Genomic DNA, 15,959 nt, shown 5'->3' with positions numbered 1-15,959 from the left:
CCAGTTTCTCCATATCCTCACCAACACTTGTCAGTTTCTGTTTTGTTTTTGTGTTTTTGCCAGTAGCCATCCTAATGGATGTGAGGTGGTATCTCATTGTAGTTTTGGTTTGCATTTCCCTAATAATCAGTGATATTAATCTTTTCATGAGGTTATAAGCCATTTGTATGTCTCCTTTGGAGAAATTATCTATTCAAATCCTTTGTCTGTTTTTTAACTGGCATGGCTTTTTTTGTTGCTGAATTTTAGAAGTTTACTACACATTCTGGATATTAATTCTGTATCAGATATATGATTTGAAAACATTTTCTTCTATTGTGTGGGTTGCCTTTTAACTCTGTTGATATTGTCATTTGATGCACAAAATTTTAGAATTTTCATGAGGTCCAATTTGACTATTTTTTCTTTTGTTGATTGTGCCTTTGGTATCATATTCAAGAAATAATTGCTAAATCTGATGTTATGAAGCTCTTGCTTTATGTTTTATTCTAAGGGTTTTATAGTTTTAGGTCTTACATTTATGTCTTTGTTCCATTTTCTGAATTAATTTTTATATAAGGTGATAGGTAAGGGTCCAACTTCTTTCTTTTGCATGTGGATATCCAGTTTCCCCCCACAATTTGTTGATAAGACTGTCCTTTCCCCATTGAATGACTTTGGCACCCTTGTCAAGAATCATTTAACCATATATAGAGGATTTATTTCAGGCATCTTTATTCTGTTCCCTTGGTCTATATGTCTGTCTTTATGTCAGTATGTTTTAATTAATAAAGCCACAGTCTGACTGCTTTTGTTTCCTTTTCATAGTTCCAGGTAGCTCCTTTTTGTGTTTGCCTAGAGTTTCTAGTTGTGATCAGAGGGAGGATGACTGTCGTGGGTGTTCATCACCATGACAGTTCCATGATTTTAAATGCTGTATTGGCAACATCCATGTAAGCCTCCTGCATGCACATCTTCTCTGAGCTCTACTTCTTCTGGATGTGAAACAGGCATCTAAACTTAATGAGTCTAAGGCTGAATCCTCAATCTCCCTCCCTACCTCTTTCTCCATAGCCTTCTCCACCCCAACAAGGGACCATCATCCTTCAGTTGCTCAGGCCAGATACCTGGGGCTGTTCATGGCTCCTCTCCATTGCTCATACACCACATCCAAACCCTTAGTTAATCTTGACAGCATTTTTCAAATTATATCTAGAATCATACAACTTCTTACCATTTCCGTATTATCATCTCTTACCTACATAACTGTAAGAGCCTCATAATTGCTCTTCTTGCTTCCATACTTTGGCCCCCATCTTTTCTTCACCCTGTAGTAAGTCAGAGTATGTTAGGCTTTGTTCAACCCTCTCACCCCTATAGATGACTGTTTATCTCACTGTGTATAAAAGCTAAAGTTCTCAGTGACTTTTCAGGTCTAGGTAACTTTTAACCATCCTCCATTCCTGCTTTTTCCTATTGCTCTCCTTACTCATCGGGCTTCAGTCACATAGCTCCTAGCTGTTCTTCAACCCCTTATTGTACTCCTACCTCAGTGCCTTTGTACTTGCTATCCCTCACCCCCTCACCTGGAATCTTCCTCCCCTGATATCTGCAGGGCTCTCTCTCTTTCCCTCACCTTCTAATCTCTGTTCAAATATCACTTCCTCAGAGAGTCTTCGCCCATGACTCTCTGTCCCCTCTTACCCTGCATTAGCCATAGCTCTCATCAAAGCTGACATGTTATCTGTTTGTGTCTCTTCTCATTAGCATAAGCTCTTTGATGACAAGTTCTTTGTAATTTATTTTTTCAGTATTGTATCTTAGGTGCCTAGAGCAGTGCCTAGCACATGATAGGCAGTCAGCAAATATTTGTCGAATGAAACAAATGAAAAGATACACAATATAATTGAAGTACTTTTTCATAAAAAGGAATTTGGTAGAGTTACTCTCCAATATTTTTCAAAAACATTGTATGAAAAGAAGGTTGCAGAATTGTTATGGTAGTCAGTGTTCTAAGATATTGGCATCCATGAACCCACATTTGGCGTACAGAACATTAGTGCCCTGGTAGAAGCAGATGAATAATTTCTAACTCTTACATACTTGGGTTGGGTTCTTGGTCCCCATGGGGCTATTTTTTTTAAGGATAACTACGGGAATCAAAGATGGAAATATTGAGCTTTCACTCTTGTGTCACATATTGCATCTTTTTAAAAAAAGTTTATTTATATATTTTGAGAGAGACAGAGAGAGCGTGTGAGTGGGGAAGGGGCAGAGAGAGAAAGAGTGAGACAGAATCCCAAGCAGGCTCTGCACTGACAGCACAAAGCCTGACGTGGGGCTCAATCTCACGAACCGTGAAATCATGACCTGAACTGAAATCAAGAGTAGGATGCTCAACTGACCGAGCTACCCAGGTGCCCCTCAAAGTGCATCTTAAAGGCTGACAGGAGTGGGACATAGCAGTGTGGAAACGAGCATGGACCACATTGTACATAGCCACTTTGGATGCATTATCTCTACTGTCTTGTTCTGCCACCACCAGGTCCCATGATCATGAATGACAGAGTGAAGAGCTGTCATGCAGCTGTTCAGTCCTGAATGTGAGCGACTTTAAACAGTCATTTTCTGTGGCTTGAATCCTTACCTCCTCTATTTGCAGCGCGTCTGAGGCATAGGCAGGTTGGTTCTGAGGAAGCAGTATTTATGTAGCTCTAATATTGAACCCAGAAACTCAGGGAACACACTGAAATCAGTATCACTTTTGTTTTTTGCATCCAAGTCCATTTTTAGTGCAGTGACCATGTGGGTTCACTGAAAGGACAGTTATCACCCCAGGGTGTATGTTCTCACTGTTGGTGAGTATGAGGACATCTGCCTCTTGTTCTTTCTAAGGCTGCATTATAAATTAGGATATCTTTTGAGATGGCTTTCTGGATTTCTAACTTCTAAAAGTGGGCGTTAGGAAGGAGGATTTTGAAGCTGTTATTCTAACAGCTTACAGCTCAGACTCTCAGTGTCTCAACAATGGAAGTATTGCTCAGTAGATGGTCCTGTAATGAATCAGCTTAGGTGGTAAATAACGGATGTGTCCTGTTCTTCTGTTTGTGTTTTTTCAAGTGCAGTATTTTCTTGTTTGTCAAGTTTTATGCACATCGTTTTAAGGCTTTTTCCTCTTTCTGTATGTGATAGTATAAATGTTTTGTTTTGTTTTGATGAGAGTAGTTGTAATGCTGTGGTTGGAATTTAGGATGAATATTGGTTTATAAAATATTAAAAGATACATTTCTCATTTATGTTTCAAGGGTAAGGTATTATATATTTGTCATCTTTAAGTAACTAGAAAGAGGGAAATTAATGGAAATGTGTTTTGCATAGTCTCTATATGCTATTTAGCATTTAATTTAGATATTTAACAGTATTCTCTAGTTGTCCAGGATATATAGCAGTTTCCAACATCCTAAAGGCATTAAAAGAAATACGTTGCAGTCCTGTTAAGAAGATGTTGAATATGTCTAAACATGACTTACTCCTCTTGGCGGAAGGAAGCCTTAGTGGGAGGAAAAATTTCTAGCATTTTCTTGGCCTGAGAGTTTTTTGACTACTCATTCATTTTTTTTTGTTAATTTATTAATCCAGTGGATATTTATCACATGTTCTGCTCTATACCAGTCACTGTGCTAGGTAGGTGTCAAGGGAAGAGTTCCTCTCTGATACACAAGGGAGAGATGGGGAAGCCAGAGCACTTCCTGTGAGTCTGATGAAAAGGTTGTCAGGTATGGGTGGAAAGAACCTTGACAGAGAGGGAGGAGTTTGAGCACCTGGCTTCCACGATATTGCTGCCCTGTGCATTTAAAGTATACCACGAACCTTAACATTGTTTGTACTAAATTCTATGTAATCCCGTTTCTTTACATTTCTCTTGAGAAAATCAAAGCATTATTAATGATAATAAAAAAAAACAAAAAAAGGAAGAAATTTTAATTGTTCCATAGAGCAGACTGATGAAATTAATTATGGTACATTCATGAGATAGATTTTTCTTCAGTCATTAAAAATCATATTGCAAAAGAATATTTAATGGCACGGGGAAATACCATTTAATAAGTGGAAGAAAGAGCCTGTAAAACAGTATGATCTCAATTTGATAATGCTACATTCTCAATCCGGCCCACCTGGATAACCATACCGAAATTACAGCCATCCCCACCCCCACATGCACTCCTTATGCCCTTACCCTGCTCTGCTCCTCCCCTTTCCTTACCACCTGCTAACATAGTCTACAGTTTAATTGTTCATATTATTGCATGTCAGTTTTCGGTTTGACAGAATGGAAGTTGTAGGAAGGCAGGGATTCTTTTGGTCTATTTTATTCACCAATGTGTCCGTAGAACAGCACATGATAGATCCTAATAAATACTATCATTATTGAATAAATGTGGAAGGCAATGTGGAAGGGTTATTTATGATGGTTATTCATTTTTTCCTTTTCTTTTCTCAATTTTTCATATTTTCTCTGATTAACATGGATTACCTCTATAGTTAAAGGGAAAAGAAACTTAAGAAAGATACTGTTGAGTTTGAATTCCTCACGTAGACATTGCTTGTTTATCTGGGGGAGAGGGCTGAATGGGCAACAGAGGAAAGTAGAACCAGGCCTTGCATTGCCGAGAGCATTGTCTGCATGGATTGCAGTGCCTATGGGTGCTGGTCTGGGTTTGTGCTGGACCGTGGACTGGATTTTGAATCTTCCCTGTTCACACTTTCCGTGTCTTACCCCACACTTAAGGCCGCCTTCACGTCTTCGTCCTTTCTCCTTCCTGGTCTGTATTTTTCCTGGTCACCATTTTCTTCAAAGGTCTGCTCTCTTTATGGCCTTCTGTGACGACTCTGGCCTTATCCTCCCTTGAATCCCCGTGGTACTTACAGAGTGTTCCAAGCACAGTGCTGGAGGAGCCCGGCTTGCCATGCCTCATTTGTGGCCCTCACAGCTGGCCTTCGGAGCCCTGTTTGCAGTGGATGTTAACCCAAGAGGCCAGAGCCGCCATTGCTGGGAGCCAAGTGGAATTTATTTTAAGACAGAAACCATAGAAATACTTTAAACACACATATGCTCCACTTGTCTCATATGTTATTTTTTTTTCTGCAAGTAAATGACAAGCTGCTTGAGAAAAAGGCTTCTATTTTCTACTTTTCTCTTCTTCAACAGCGCATAGACAGTTCTAGTCTCCAAGCTGACGTCACATACTTGTTGGCTGGTCCTTGGTCTCCCACATATGAAATAAATGTTGTTTGTGACCCTTCAGAGATGGCATGAGAATGATATAGGGACAGTGATTCAAGTGCCAGAGAGGGCATTATATATGTATGCACATATATATTTAATGACATTTTGTTATTAATAATTGAAAAGCTAATAAACTAAGGTGAACTGTTCAGAATGTAACTTGGCTGCAGTCAGCTTTTGCTGTGAAAACCGTACAATTTTTATTCAGGGAATTCAGATTGAATTTTAGTAAGCAGGATATTATGTCACAGATTATTCGATTCAGTAATGTTTATTGAGATTCTACTATTTATAAGGTACTGCAAAAGGCACTGAGGGAATTGTAGGGGTCAGCTGAAAATAGTCTATGAGTTGGTAGAGGTGGGATTATAACTAAGTATATAGACAATGCCAAGAAAAGAGAAAAGCATATTACTGGGGGCTTAAAGGAGGGAGAGATTACATGTGATCTGGGGACAGGTGAACGTGCATGGAGTAGGTGACATTGTGATGAGCCCTGAATGATGAGCTTTGTTAGGTGGAAGCTTGTAGACATGGGGAAATAGAGAATTCCAGGTGGCGGTAGCAAAATCAAAGATGGATGGGAAGAAGGCATTGGGAGAATTATCGATTGTTCCTGGGCAGGACTGCAGGGAACATGCAGGTGAGGAGGTTGGAAATGAAGCTAAAAGGTAGATTTAGGCAGCACATGGAAAGTATTTATGCTCGAATAACAAGCTCTTCTTTCAGTCTCCCAAGGACCCTTTGGATAGTCTCTAACATTATGTGCAGGTTTGGAAAGAAAAGGCTTACAGTTTTTATTCAGTTTGATAAATAGAAGACTAACCATATGCTTTTGATATTTGATATTTTTATCTCATAATGTAATTTATTGAGGATGCATAAAATCAAAGATAAAATTGTTTGCTTCGAGGAACATAGGTTTTTTGTTTGTTTTTGTTTGTTTTACCACTGTGGTTGCAAAACCACTGGATTGGACTAGTGCGTCAATTTGCAGATTGACTTAAACTAGTGTTGGGGGGTGGAAGTAGATTTTAAATGGCTAACTTATTTTCTCAAAGCCATATAGCAAATTACTCAAATGCTTTTGAGTATAATCCATGTGTCTGGCTCTAAGAAGCTTGCTGTATCAGAGAACTTGTGATGATCTTCAGAATGTCATCAATATGGTTGATACCACATATGTGCAGTGAGTATTCTGATATTAATGCTATTTCTGTCCATTGCTTTCTGCAGAATGTATTTCAGGGCCCATAGTCATTTACAACAGGTTTTTTTTTTTTTTTTTTTTTTTTTAATTTTTTTTTTCACCCTTTCTTTATTTTTGGGACAGAGAGAGACAGAGCATGAACAGGGGAGGGTCAGAGAGAGAGGGAGACACAGAATCGGAAACAGGCTCCAGGCTCTGAGCCATCAGCCCAGAGCCTGACGCGGGGCTCGAACCCACAGACCGCGAGATCGTGACCTGGCTGAAGTCGGACGCCTAACCGACTGCGCCACCCAGGCGCCCCTACAACAGGTTTTTAGAAACTTTAGGGAAAGAATCCAAACCATAATCACTGGGAATTCATAAATTATTTTTCATACTATCTCAGCAGTTTAGCAAGTGTGTATTCCTAACCCTATGTGATTTATATCATTTTTTCATTTAAAATAGATGAACAGTTTAGGGGTGCCTGGGTGGCTCAGTTGGTTAAGTGTCTGACTTCGACTCACGTCATGATCTCGTGGTTCATGGGTTCGAGTCCCACATGAGGCTCTGTGCTGACAGCTTAGAACCTAGAATCTGCTTCGGATTTTGTGTCTCCCTCTATCTGCCCTTCTCCCACTCACACTCTGTCACTCTCTCTCTCTCAAAAATAAATAAGCATTAAAAAAATAAAAAAAATTAAAATAGATGAACAATTTAGAAATATACAGCTAAGAATCTTTGGATTTGAGTTATGAAGTAATTGATCAATTACTTAAGAATTCTTTTTTTACATTACTTAAAAACGATTCAACTTGTTACTTTTTTTAGTTTTTAAATTCTAAAATATATTTGGAAAGGAAGAAAATAGAAGAGTCATATGTGTAATGTTTGCCTATTTTTGTAAAAGTGTGTGTGTGTGTGTGTGTGTGTGTGTGTGTGTGTGTCTGAGCTTAGGCTCTATGAATGCAGAGACAGGCTGAGGAGCATCTGTCCTCAAACTGCATCTGAGGTGGCTTGACAGGTGAGGGGGGGATTGAAGAAATGGAGGAAGAAATGAAGTCATTTCTTAGTTTATATACTTTAAAATGATTTAATGTAATTTCATTTTATTTTTTGAGAGAGAGAGAGAGCATGCTCCCGTACACGCGAGTGGGGGAGGGTCAGAGAGAATCCCAAGCAGGTTCCGTGGTCAGATTGGAGCCTGACACAGGGCTGGATCCCATGACCCTGGGATCATGACCTGAGCTGAAATCTGGAGTCCAATGCTTAATTGACTGAGCCACCCAGGTGCCCCTTTACTTTATATACTTTTAAAACAAATGTCACCATTTGGTGACAGCATTTGGTGACATTTGTCTTAAAAGTATACAATGGTGATTTTTACCTTTCCTTTTTTGCATTTTTGAATAAAAAATGGAAAAACATTTGTCAAAACTGTTTTTATTATGTAGATTACTATGTTGTACATTTTGGAGCCAGCTTTTTTTTCTCTCCCATTGGTCGTTGAAGGATGCAATATATGCTGTTCAGGTTTTTACTTTCTTAATGCATTTCTAGCTTCAAATATTTGAATTTTTTTACGGTTCCTTCATCTTTACTATCTTCATTTTCAGAGAAGTTATAATCTATACTTTAATTATATTTCCTTATAAAATATTTAGTTGAAGGAAATTCCATGATCATTCATAGAGTTTAATCCTTTTTTCATTTGCTTTATCAAATTTTTGAATTCATACCAATATTTAATACTCTTATAATGCAAATATGTGTGTAGTATAATTTTACATTCAATTCTCTGTGGCATAACTTCTAGAATTTATGGCCTATGATGTTCACATTCTCCCTCACGAAGAAGCAAATGATCTCAGCTTTTTGAAAGTGCTCCTCATTTGAGGGAGAGACATTACATTTTCAGTTGCAAATACCTTTTCCTTACTGTAATTTTGTGGTCATGTTGGATTTAAAGTTTTGACCTGTCTTTATTCCAATCATGCTTTGTTTAAAGGGAGTATAGCAGTATGGACCTGTTTCTTTCATTGTTGTGTGAAGTAACACTCAAATCTTTCCATGCTTTAGGTACTAAGGTAGAATACAAATTATGTCTTATGAGGAGAAAATGCTCAAATAAGTGAAGTAGCTAACTAGAATAGAAGTAAAAGTGAGTAAAAGTGAGTAAAAACCATCCCCTGGTTGTAAAGTGAAGGTAATGTATTGAATACTTTTCATTCCTCTATGCCACTACATTTATGGTCTGACTGCAAAACCATCCAGGATGTGGATAGGTGAATGTGGGCCCTTGACCTCATCCTTGGAGGTGAGACCAAGAAGTTACTTCTTGGAAATTTAAATGTTAAGTTTAAAAGAATAGAGAGTATGCTCTTTTGCCAAGTGGATAATACATTTTTAGGTATCCATTTTCCCAAATGTACCCCACACCCTTACATAATGTGTTAAGTATAGGAAAAATATCTTTGTCCTTTAACAGGGGATCTAGGATCATGTGTCCCTTAACAGGGGATCTAGGATCATGTGTCCCTTAACAGGGGGTCTAGGATCATGCCTAATTAAGCTACAAGTCTACCTTGGTTCTGATGGAAGAACCACATTCTTTGCTAGGTGGACTGTGGTTTGCCCGGGTTACAAGTCAACCAAGACAGTGGTGAGGTCCATGGGATCCCAGGCTAGATGTTTGAAAGAGGCGTGGTGGTGACTCATCACCATGCAGGGAGATTTCAACACAGGCTGTGAATAAGAACATTTATTCCAGCAAAAGTCCGCTCATAGCCCGAGTACCTTTGAGACAGTTGCATTTTCTTGATTTTTCCTTCTGAGTTCTGGCTCTTATGTATTATTTTAGGAGGCAAGCTGGATATAAATAGACATTCTATAGCTATTTAAAACACTATGTTAAAGGCCTGAAAGAACCACATGGTATTTAACACAATTCAGGAGTGAGTACTTTTACAAACAAATTTGTTTTTTATTTTTATAAGATCAGGATAGTTTGAGTAAAAATGCGATATCTTAATTCAGCAACCCTGTAAAGCCAGTAATGTCTTCATTTCACTCCTAGATTTATAGCTTTGAAAAACGTTTTCAGCATAAAATGTGAGTCTGAGGATATTTGGGGAGAGTATATCAATAAGAAGAGGTAGTGGGAACAAAACTGCTCTATTTCTAAGGGCTTGGCTGGAGTCATCTCCCAAGTCCCTCCAAGGTCATGGGAGAGTGTCCTGGCCATGGCCGTGCTCTCTCCCGCTGGGAGTCCCTCTGCTGGGAATTAGAAAAGCCTTTGCCATGAGAAGAGCACTATTCTTAATCTTGTATAGAAAGTGACATTTGTCTGTTGTTTTAAAAATGCCAGTGTCTGCTCAAACCCAGATCTGAAGGCAATTTCAGGGTCATATCAGACATTAAGAGGAGGGAATTACAGTTTTGGGGAGGAGGAGGGCTGGATTATCTCCTTGGCTCTTATCTGTTTTCATACTTAAGATTCCATCTTAATGAACTGAAATTTTTACACAACAGTAATGTGGTATTACATTGTGTCCAAGTTGTGTCAGGTCATAAATCTGTCTCTGTAAGTATCATATATGCACTTTCTCCTGGTCGCCCCTCCCTCCTCCCCAGCTGGTAATCATTCTTCATAACTCTGTCCAAGGTTCAAGTTGCCGAAGCTTAAGGAAACACTGCTATCCCTGGCCATGCATGCCTGGCATGTCAATAAGGCCATCTTTGCAGCCTCCAGGATTGTCTTTTCCCAGCTCCTGAGCGCATGAATGCTGTGCTGTTTGGAAGGGAGCCCATTGTCAGAACCCCCCATCCTAGGAGGAAAGGCACATTCGGTGTTAGGTCATTGGTGGTTTTAAGCCGAAGATTTGCTCTGGAGATATTCAGTTTTAGTGAGTGATTTTCAATATGTTTTGCTTTTAGATTTTCTGTGGTTGGGGAGAGATTTAAAAGAAACATAATTGCCCAAAGAAAGTGTAGGGTTTTCATAGTATTTTAGCTTTAAACCATGGTAGGCGATAAAAAACATAAGTAAGTGCAGACCTGACCCTAAGTCATGGAAGATGGAAAAATCCATCTTCAGGACTGTGGTTATCTTTAAATACGTTGGTGTTGTTCCAGGGAAATGTTTTCCCAACTGTTTGGGGGATGGGTAGCATTGCAGAGGCAGAGTGACCATGACAGGTGGGAAACGTAATAGACACACGGACAGAGCACGTCGTACATCGTTCTTTGTGTCTTCTTCTAGGCATGTGTGGCACTAAGCTGCCCCCACCTCTCGCCTTTTGACATTATTGATGTGCTTGGCACTTTACACAGATAATGCCTGGGTTTCTGCCCTTGGTGGGGGGTCCATGGGGTGGAGAGCTGGAGGCAGAGGTATCTTCTCTCTCGGGAGTGGCTGAAGGCTCAGAGAGGCTGGACGCACAGTATGGCATCCTGAATGGGGGAGAGAATGGCTGCTGTGTTAATGCCACAGCAGATGGTCTTGCTGTCTCCCCATCACTCATGGTGGCTGGCGGTGACAGAGCCAAATGAGAGTATTACCAGTGCTGGCCACTGTTACCAAAGGAGTGAAAAAGAACCAATATCCTCTTCTTCTGATGTTTACCACACATACCTCAGTGTCTACCTAGCAGACTATTTTTTCAGTGCTTGGGCCAGCTGCTGTGTTTCTCCTCAGGACCTAAAGATTTCCTATCAGGAAAGAGGAAATGATAGAATAATAGAGGCTTTGCCATGGAGAGGAAATGCTGTTTATTAGTAATACACAGTTGTTAACTATTTAGATTGCATGCAATATTATTGTTTTGAAATAAAAACATCACCTTAATATTTAACTTTGATTTTTAAATTATAACTTTTTTCAAGTTTACTTATTTATTTTGAGAGAGATTGAGAGAGAGAGAGAAAGAGAGAGAGAGAAAGGGGCAGAGAGAGGGGGAGAGAGAATCCCAAGCAGGATCCATGCTGTCAGTGCAGAGCCTGATGCAGGGCTTGAACTCATGAACTGTGAGATCATGACCCGAGCTGAAGTTGGATTCTTAACTGACTGAGCCACACAGGCGCCCCTAATTTTGATTTTTTAAATCAGTGAGAGCATTGGGAGTGCGAATTTATGTTGCAGTTGTTTTACTTACTGAATTTCAATAAAGAGCAGGAGCTGGTGGAAATTCAGACAGGGACAAGTTTAAATGATAGTAGAAAAGGAGTTGCTGCTGGTAGGGAAATGCTAAAAATATCTAACCTCTTAATCCAGAATAGGGGAGATTAGGAAGGGGAATGTTGATATGGAATATGGGCTTCTTGACCGAATCCAGAAGTATTAGGATGAAAGGGTACTCTTTGGTCAAAATAAGTTTAAGTTTCATTAGAAGAGATGCTATTCACACATGGATTTAATACTGAGAAGGTGGAAAGGCAGCACATATCCATGGCTTTATTGTGTTGGTAGTAGATTCATAAGGACTTCTTTTTTTTTTTTAATGTTTATCTATTTTGCTAGAGAGAGAGTGAGCGAGCAAGGAGAGGAGGGGCAGAGAGAGAGGGAAAGAGAGAATCCTAAGCAGGCTCTTCACTGTCAGCACAGAGCCCAACGTGGGGCTTGAACCCGAACTATGAGATCATGACCTGAAGCAAAACCAAGAGTCTGACACTTAACTGAGTCACCCAGGTGCCCCAGTCCATAAGGGACTTCTATTAGAAGTTGAAATACAAGTGACCTGTAGGGTTCTTGAAAAGAGAAGACCATATCCTCCCATAATAACAGAATATTCAAGCTGTCTGTCCTATTATTTTTATAGGAGCATAATGCAGACGATTATGAAATAGATTGGGGATGAAGATCCTTATGTCTCTTCCAATCCAGGTTATAAGTTGCCTGTGTTACTGAAAAAAATCTATATGGTAATAATAGTACTATATTCCAGAACATATGAAAAGTCTCAAAACAAAGGATGAGCCACAGTACCATAACCCCCACACAGACCTGTTGGTTTGGTACATTCCTTAGATTCTAGATAGTTTTTCACTTTTATTTTTTACCTTTATAAACAACTTTGCTCAGTGCTATATAGTGAGTATGTAAGACTTTGCAGCATTCCACCAAGGAACTGCGCTGGGTGATGACAGCATGAGGCATTTCCCAGTTGGTGACTCATCTTTGTATGTTCTTTTTTTGTTGTTGTTGTTGTTTTTTGTTTTGTTTTGTTTTGTTTTGATCTTCGTATGTTCTGAGCAGAGCCCAGGGCCCTCGCAGAGCTGATGGAATGAGGCTCTGAGCACTGCAGTTCCCAGGTGGAAGGGTTGAAAAGTCCTGACCCAATAGAATAAGTTCACTCTTGGAGGTTTTGGGGATACACACCCTATTAAGAATTTTGTGTAGAAGGGAGTGTGTTGTTCTGGGTAGAGTAGACATTGGTGCTCCAGGTGCTGGTAATTCTTGCCTTTGCTATAGGGGGTTACACGGAGATAGGAGCTGAGCACCCTCCTTTCGCTAGATGGAGCTGTTCATGAGGAAGAGGATGGCCTGTCTTTGCTATCTAGTGTGCCTTGTATGGTGGCCCACTGATTAACTCGCAACCCCAGACTTTTTAGATGTAATGGGACTAGGAGATTCTAGTTGGAGGTACAGTTGCCTCCAAACCAGCCGGGCAGCAGGAAAGCATTGGTAAACCCCACAATTGCAAAAGATTATAATCTTCTGGAGGATGTGGCACCATAGTGTTATGGAAAGATTATGGGGTTGATTCCTACTTCTGCCACTCATTAGCAGTGATAGAAGGTATAATTATCCCCAATTTACAGATGAGGAAATTGAGGCTTAGAGAGATTAAGTAATTTGCCTGAGGTTGCATTGTTAAGAGTCTGGCCCCAGGACTGCAAGTTTAAACCTACTGCATCCTCTCATCTCTGTCTGTCTCTCTGTCTCTGTCTCTCTCTCCCCCCACCCCCACCTCATTTAAGCAGACATTTTTATTCTCTCTGAATGTATGGATAATACAGTATGCCCTTTATAGATGTGTATGTGAAATTGTCATTAAGAATGTGAGCTCCAGAGCCCAACAGATTGGCCAAGTTTAAATCAAGTCCTGGCCACATCTTAGCTGTGAGACTGGGGAAGTTACTTAATTTCTCTGTACCTCAGCTTCTCCATCTGTAAACCAGGGACAATAATGTAACTTACCTTGTAGTTCTTAGAGTATTAAGTGAATTACTACCCAGAAAGCACCCAGAACAGAGTCTAGCATATGATAAACATTCAATATATGGCAAACCACTACTATTTTTGCCATAATTCACTGCCATCTCTTCAGACCACTTTGTGGTTGGCAGTATGCACAGCTTTGTCCCCTTTGCAGCTGCCTTGCTGGAGGGTTATGTGCTTAGGTGGTCAGGGTATGGGCAGATAATGTTCTAGGCAACATATTAAGCAAGATTGGATGATCAGCCAGTCTTGAGCCAACAATCTAGGCAGAGATTAACAGCGTGTGTGTTCTGTCCTCTTATGCAAAAAATAAAATGAGAATTTTAGCTATCTGATTTTGATGAAAAACTTTCATGGTAATTTATAAGGTCTGGGCAGATTCAATTCAAATATTTTTAGAGCCATTGCAGAGGTACAAGTTCTGGGGGATTCATATGACTGTCTACTCCCAAGGAACATTCAGTTTTGTTAGAAACACACAATTACTTGAAGGAGGCTCTGTGCAAGTTTTGAACTGGTGATGAGAATAAATGTTTTGGCTTGATGCAAAGAGGGTGTGGAGAACATCTAGGACAGGAGGAAGAGCCTTGGCAAAGGATTATGATGTAGTTGGGATAAAGAAGGAGATGGTTAGAGCTGAGAGTTACAGGTGGGAAATAATGGAAGATATGGGCAAAGTGGGCCTGGGTTCTAGAGTTCTGTTTTGTAGTATGAATTTAAGAGGATGGGCAAAGAAATACCATTGTACACTCTTCTTCTGGGAGATACTTTGTTGAATTTGTCCAGAATATATATATTTCTATAAAGGTACACTGGACATTAAAATGCCAGTGCCATCCTGCAGGAAACATGTATGACAAAGACATGTAAGTTGATTTAAAATTTTTTTTGCCTTTTCAGTGAGAACTGAACAAGCGATTTCATTACTTAGGTTAATAGAAAAACCATTTTTAAAGCTAGTTATTCACAGTTTCAACAAATGTAACCGGCCACCAGGTAACTGGCTTTTGAATATCATACTCCAAGGACCTATTCAATACAGTTTTCAGATTAAAAGGTGAATAGTATGTATTACTTTTTAGCCTCAAAGTTCCCTTAAATGAGTTAAAGCTTGCCAAATGCCAAATGCCATGGCTGGTGAAAATCCAGTGGAGTGTAGATCTTGCTTAGATTTTAGAATTCTTTTCTTTGACTTTTTTTTGTTAGTTATGATTCTAAAACAGATCTTAATAAAGTATGATTGGTTGAATAATGATTAACCGTAATTCTTCTGTCATTATTTTGCCTGAATGAGGTTTCAAAGTTGAACGGAGCCTTAAAGATCAGCTAAGTAGGTCGTAAAGCTGATGCCTGACCCTGTGCATCAGGCCATCTAACCAGTATCTGGATACTCAACAATGTTGGGCTCAACCAGTGGGGCTTATTGGAGCCTCCACTGGAGAATTTCCAGTGGAGAAATTCAGGTCATTAAAATTACCTTTAAAGGCTCATACAGTCTGCCCCAGGGTACTCTTCAGTCCTCATCTTTTGGCACTCTCTTCATTTACTCTTTTCCCATCACATTGGCCTTCTTTCCCAGATATCCCAAGCATGTTCCCATCTTCAGACCTTTGTACTTTGTACTTGTCATTTCCTCTGTCTAGAATATTCTTTCCATGATATATTTATTTCATCCTAAGATGTTTCCTCAGCCTGTATTAGTGCTAAATTGACATTTATTTTCTCTTATCACACTGAAAGTATTATTTCCTGATTTTGGTCTTATGTTGTAGCTCTTCAGAGATCAGTTATTTGTTTCTTGAGATCAGTTATCTATCTTTTCATTCTTGCTGCTTTTAAGATATCCTTGTCTTTGGTGTTCTGTGGTATCACTGTGATTTATTAGGTGTGGAGGTCTTTTAATGAATCTGTTCTGGATCTGTTTGATCTCATGTCTTTGGATTGACATCTTTTCATCAATTCTAGAAAATGCCCAGACATTATTTCTTTCAATGCTGCCTTTGATCCATTCTCTTTCTTTTCTCATGGAAATCCAACTAGATCTGTTAAATGTCTTCAACATCCTCATGTCTTTTTAACCTCTCATTAAATTTTCCATCTCTGTCTTTCTATTCTTTATTCTCTCTAACTTCTTCAGCTTTATCTTCAAGTTCACAAATCTTCATCAGTTTCTAGTCTGCTAACAAACATATCCCTTGTGTTTTAAATATCATGTATCTTATGTGTTTTTATTTATAAAAGTTCTGTTTAGTCCATTTAAAAATCTGCTTATTTGGGGGCACCTG

At 39.4% G+C, this 15,959-nt stretch overlaps 1 protein-coding gene across 9 annotated transcripts in view; it reads left to right on the top strand.

Annotated features, from left to right (window-relative positions):
• The window catches only part of CSGALNACT1 (chondroitin sulfate N-acetylgalactosaminyltransferase 1), a 346,168-nt gene that overhangs the window by 83,956 nt on the left and 246,253 nt on the right, over positions 1–15,959 (top strand). The gene's annotated exons all lie outside the window — the stretch shown is intronic.

Source organism: Puma concolor, chromosome B1, assembly GCF_028749965.1.
Source record: "Puma concolor isolate L17-30 chromosome B1, mPumCon1.1.hap2, whole genome shotgun sequence".
NCBI classification, from domain to species: Eukaryota; Metazoa; Chordata; class Mammalia; order Carnivora; family Felidae; genus Puma; species Puma concolor.
This window is presented reverse-complemented; position numbering and strand designations above follow the sequence as displayed.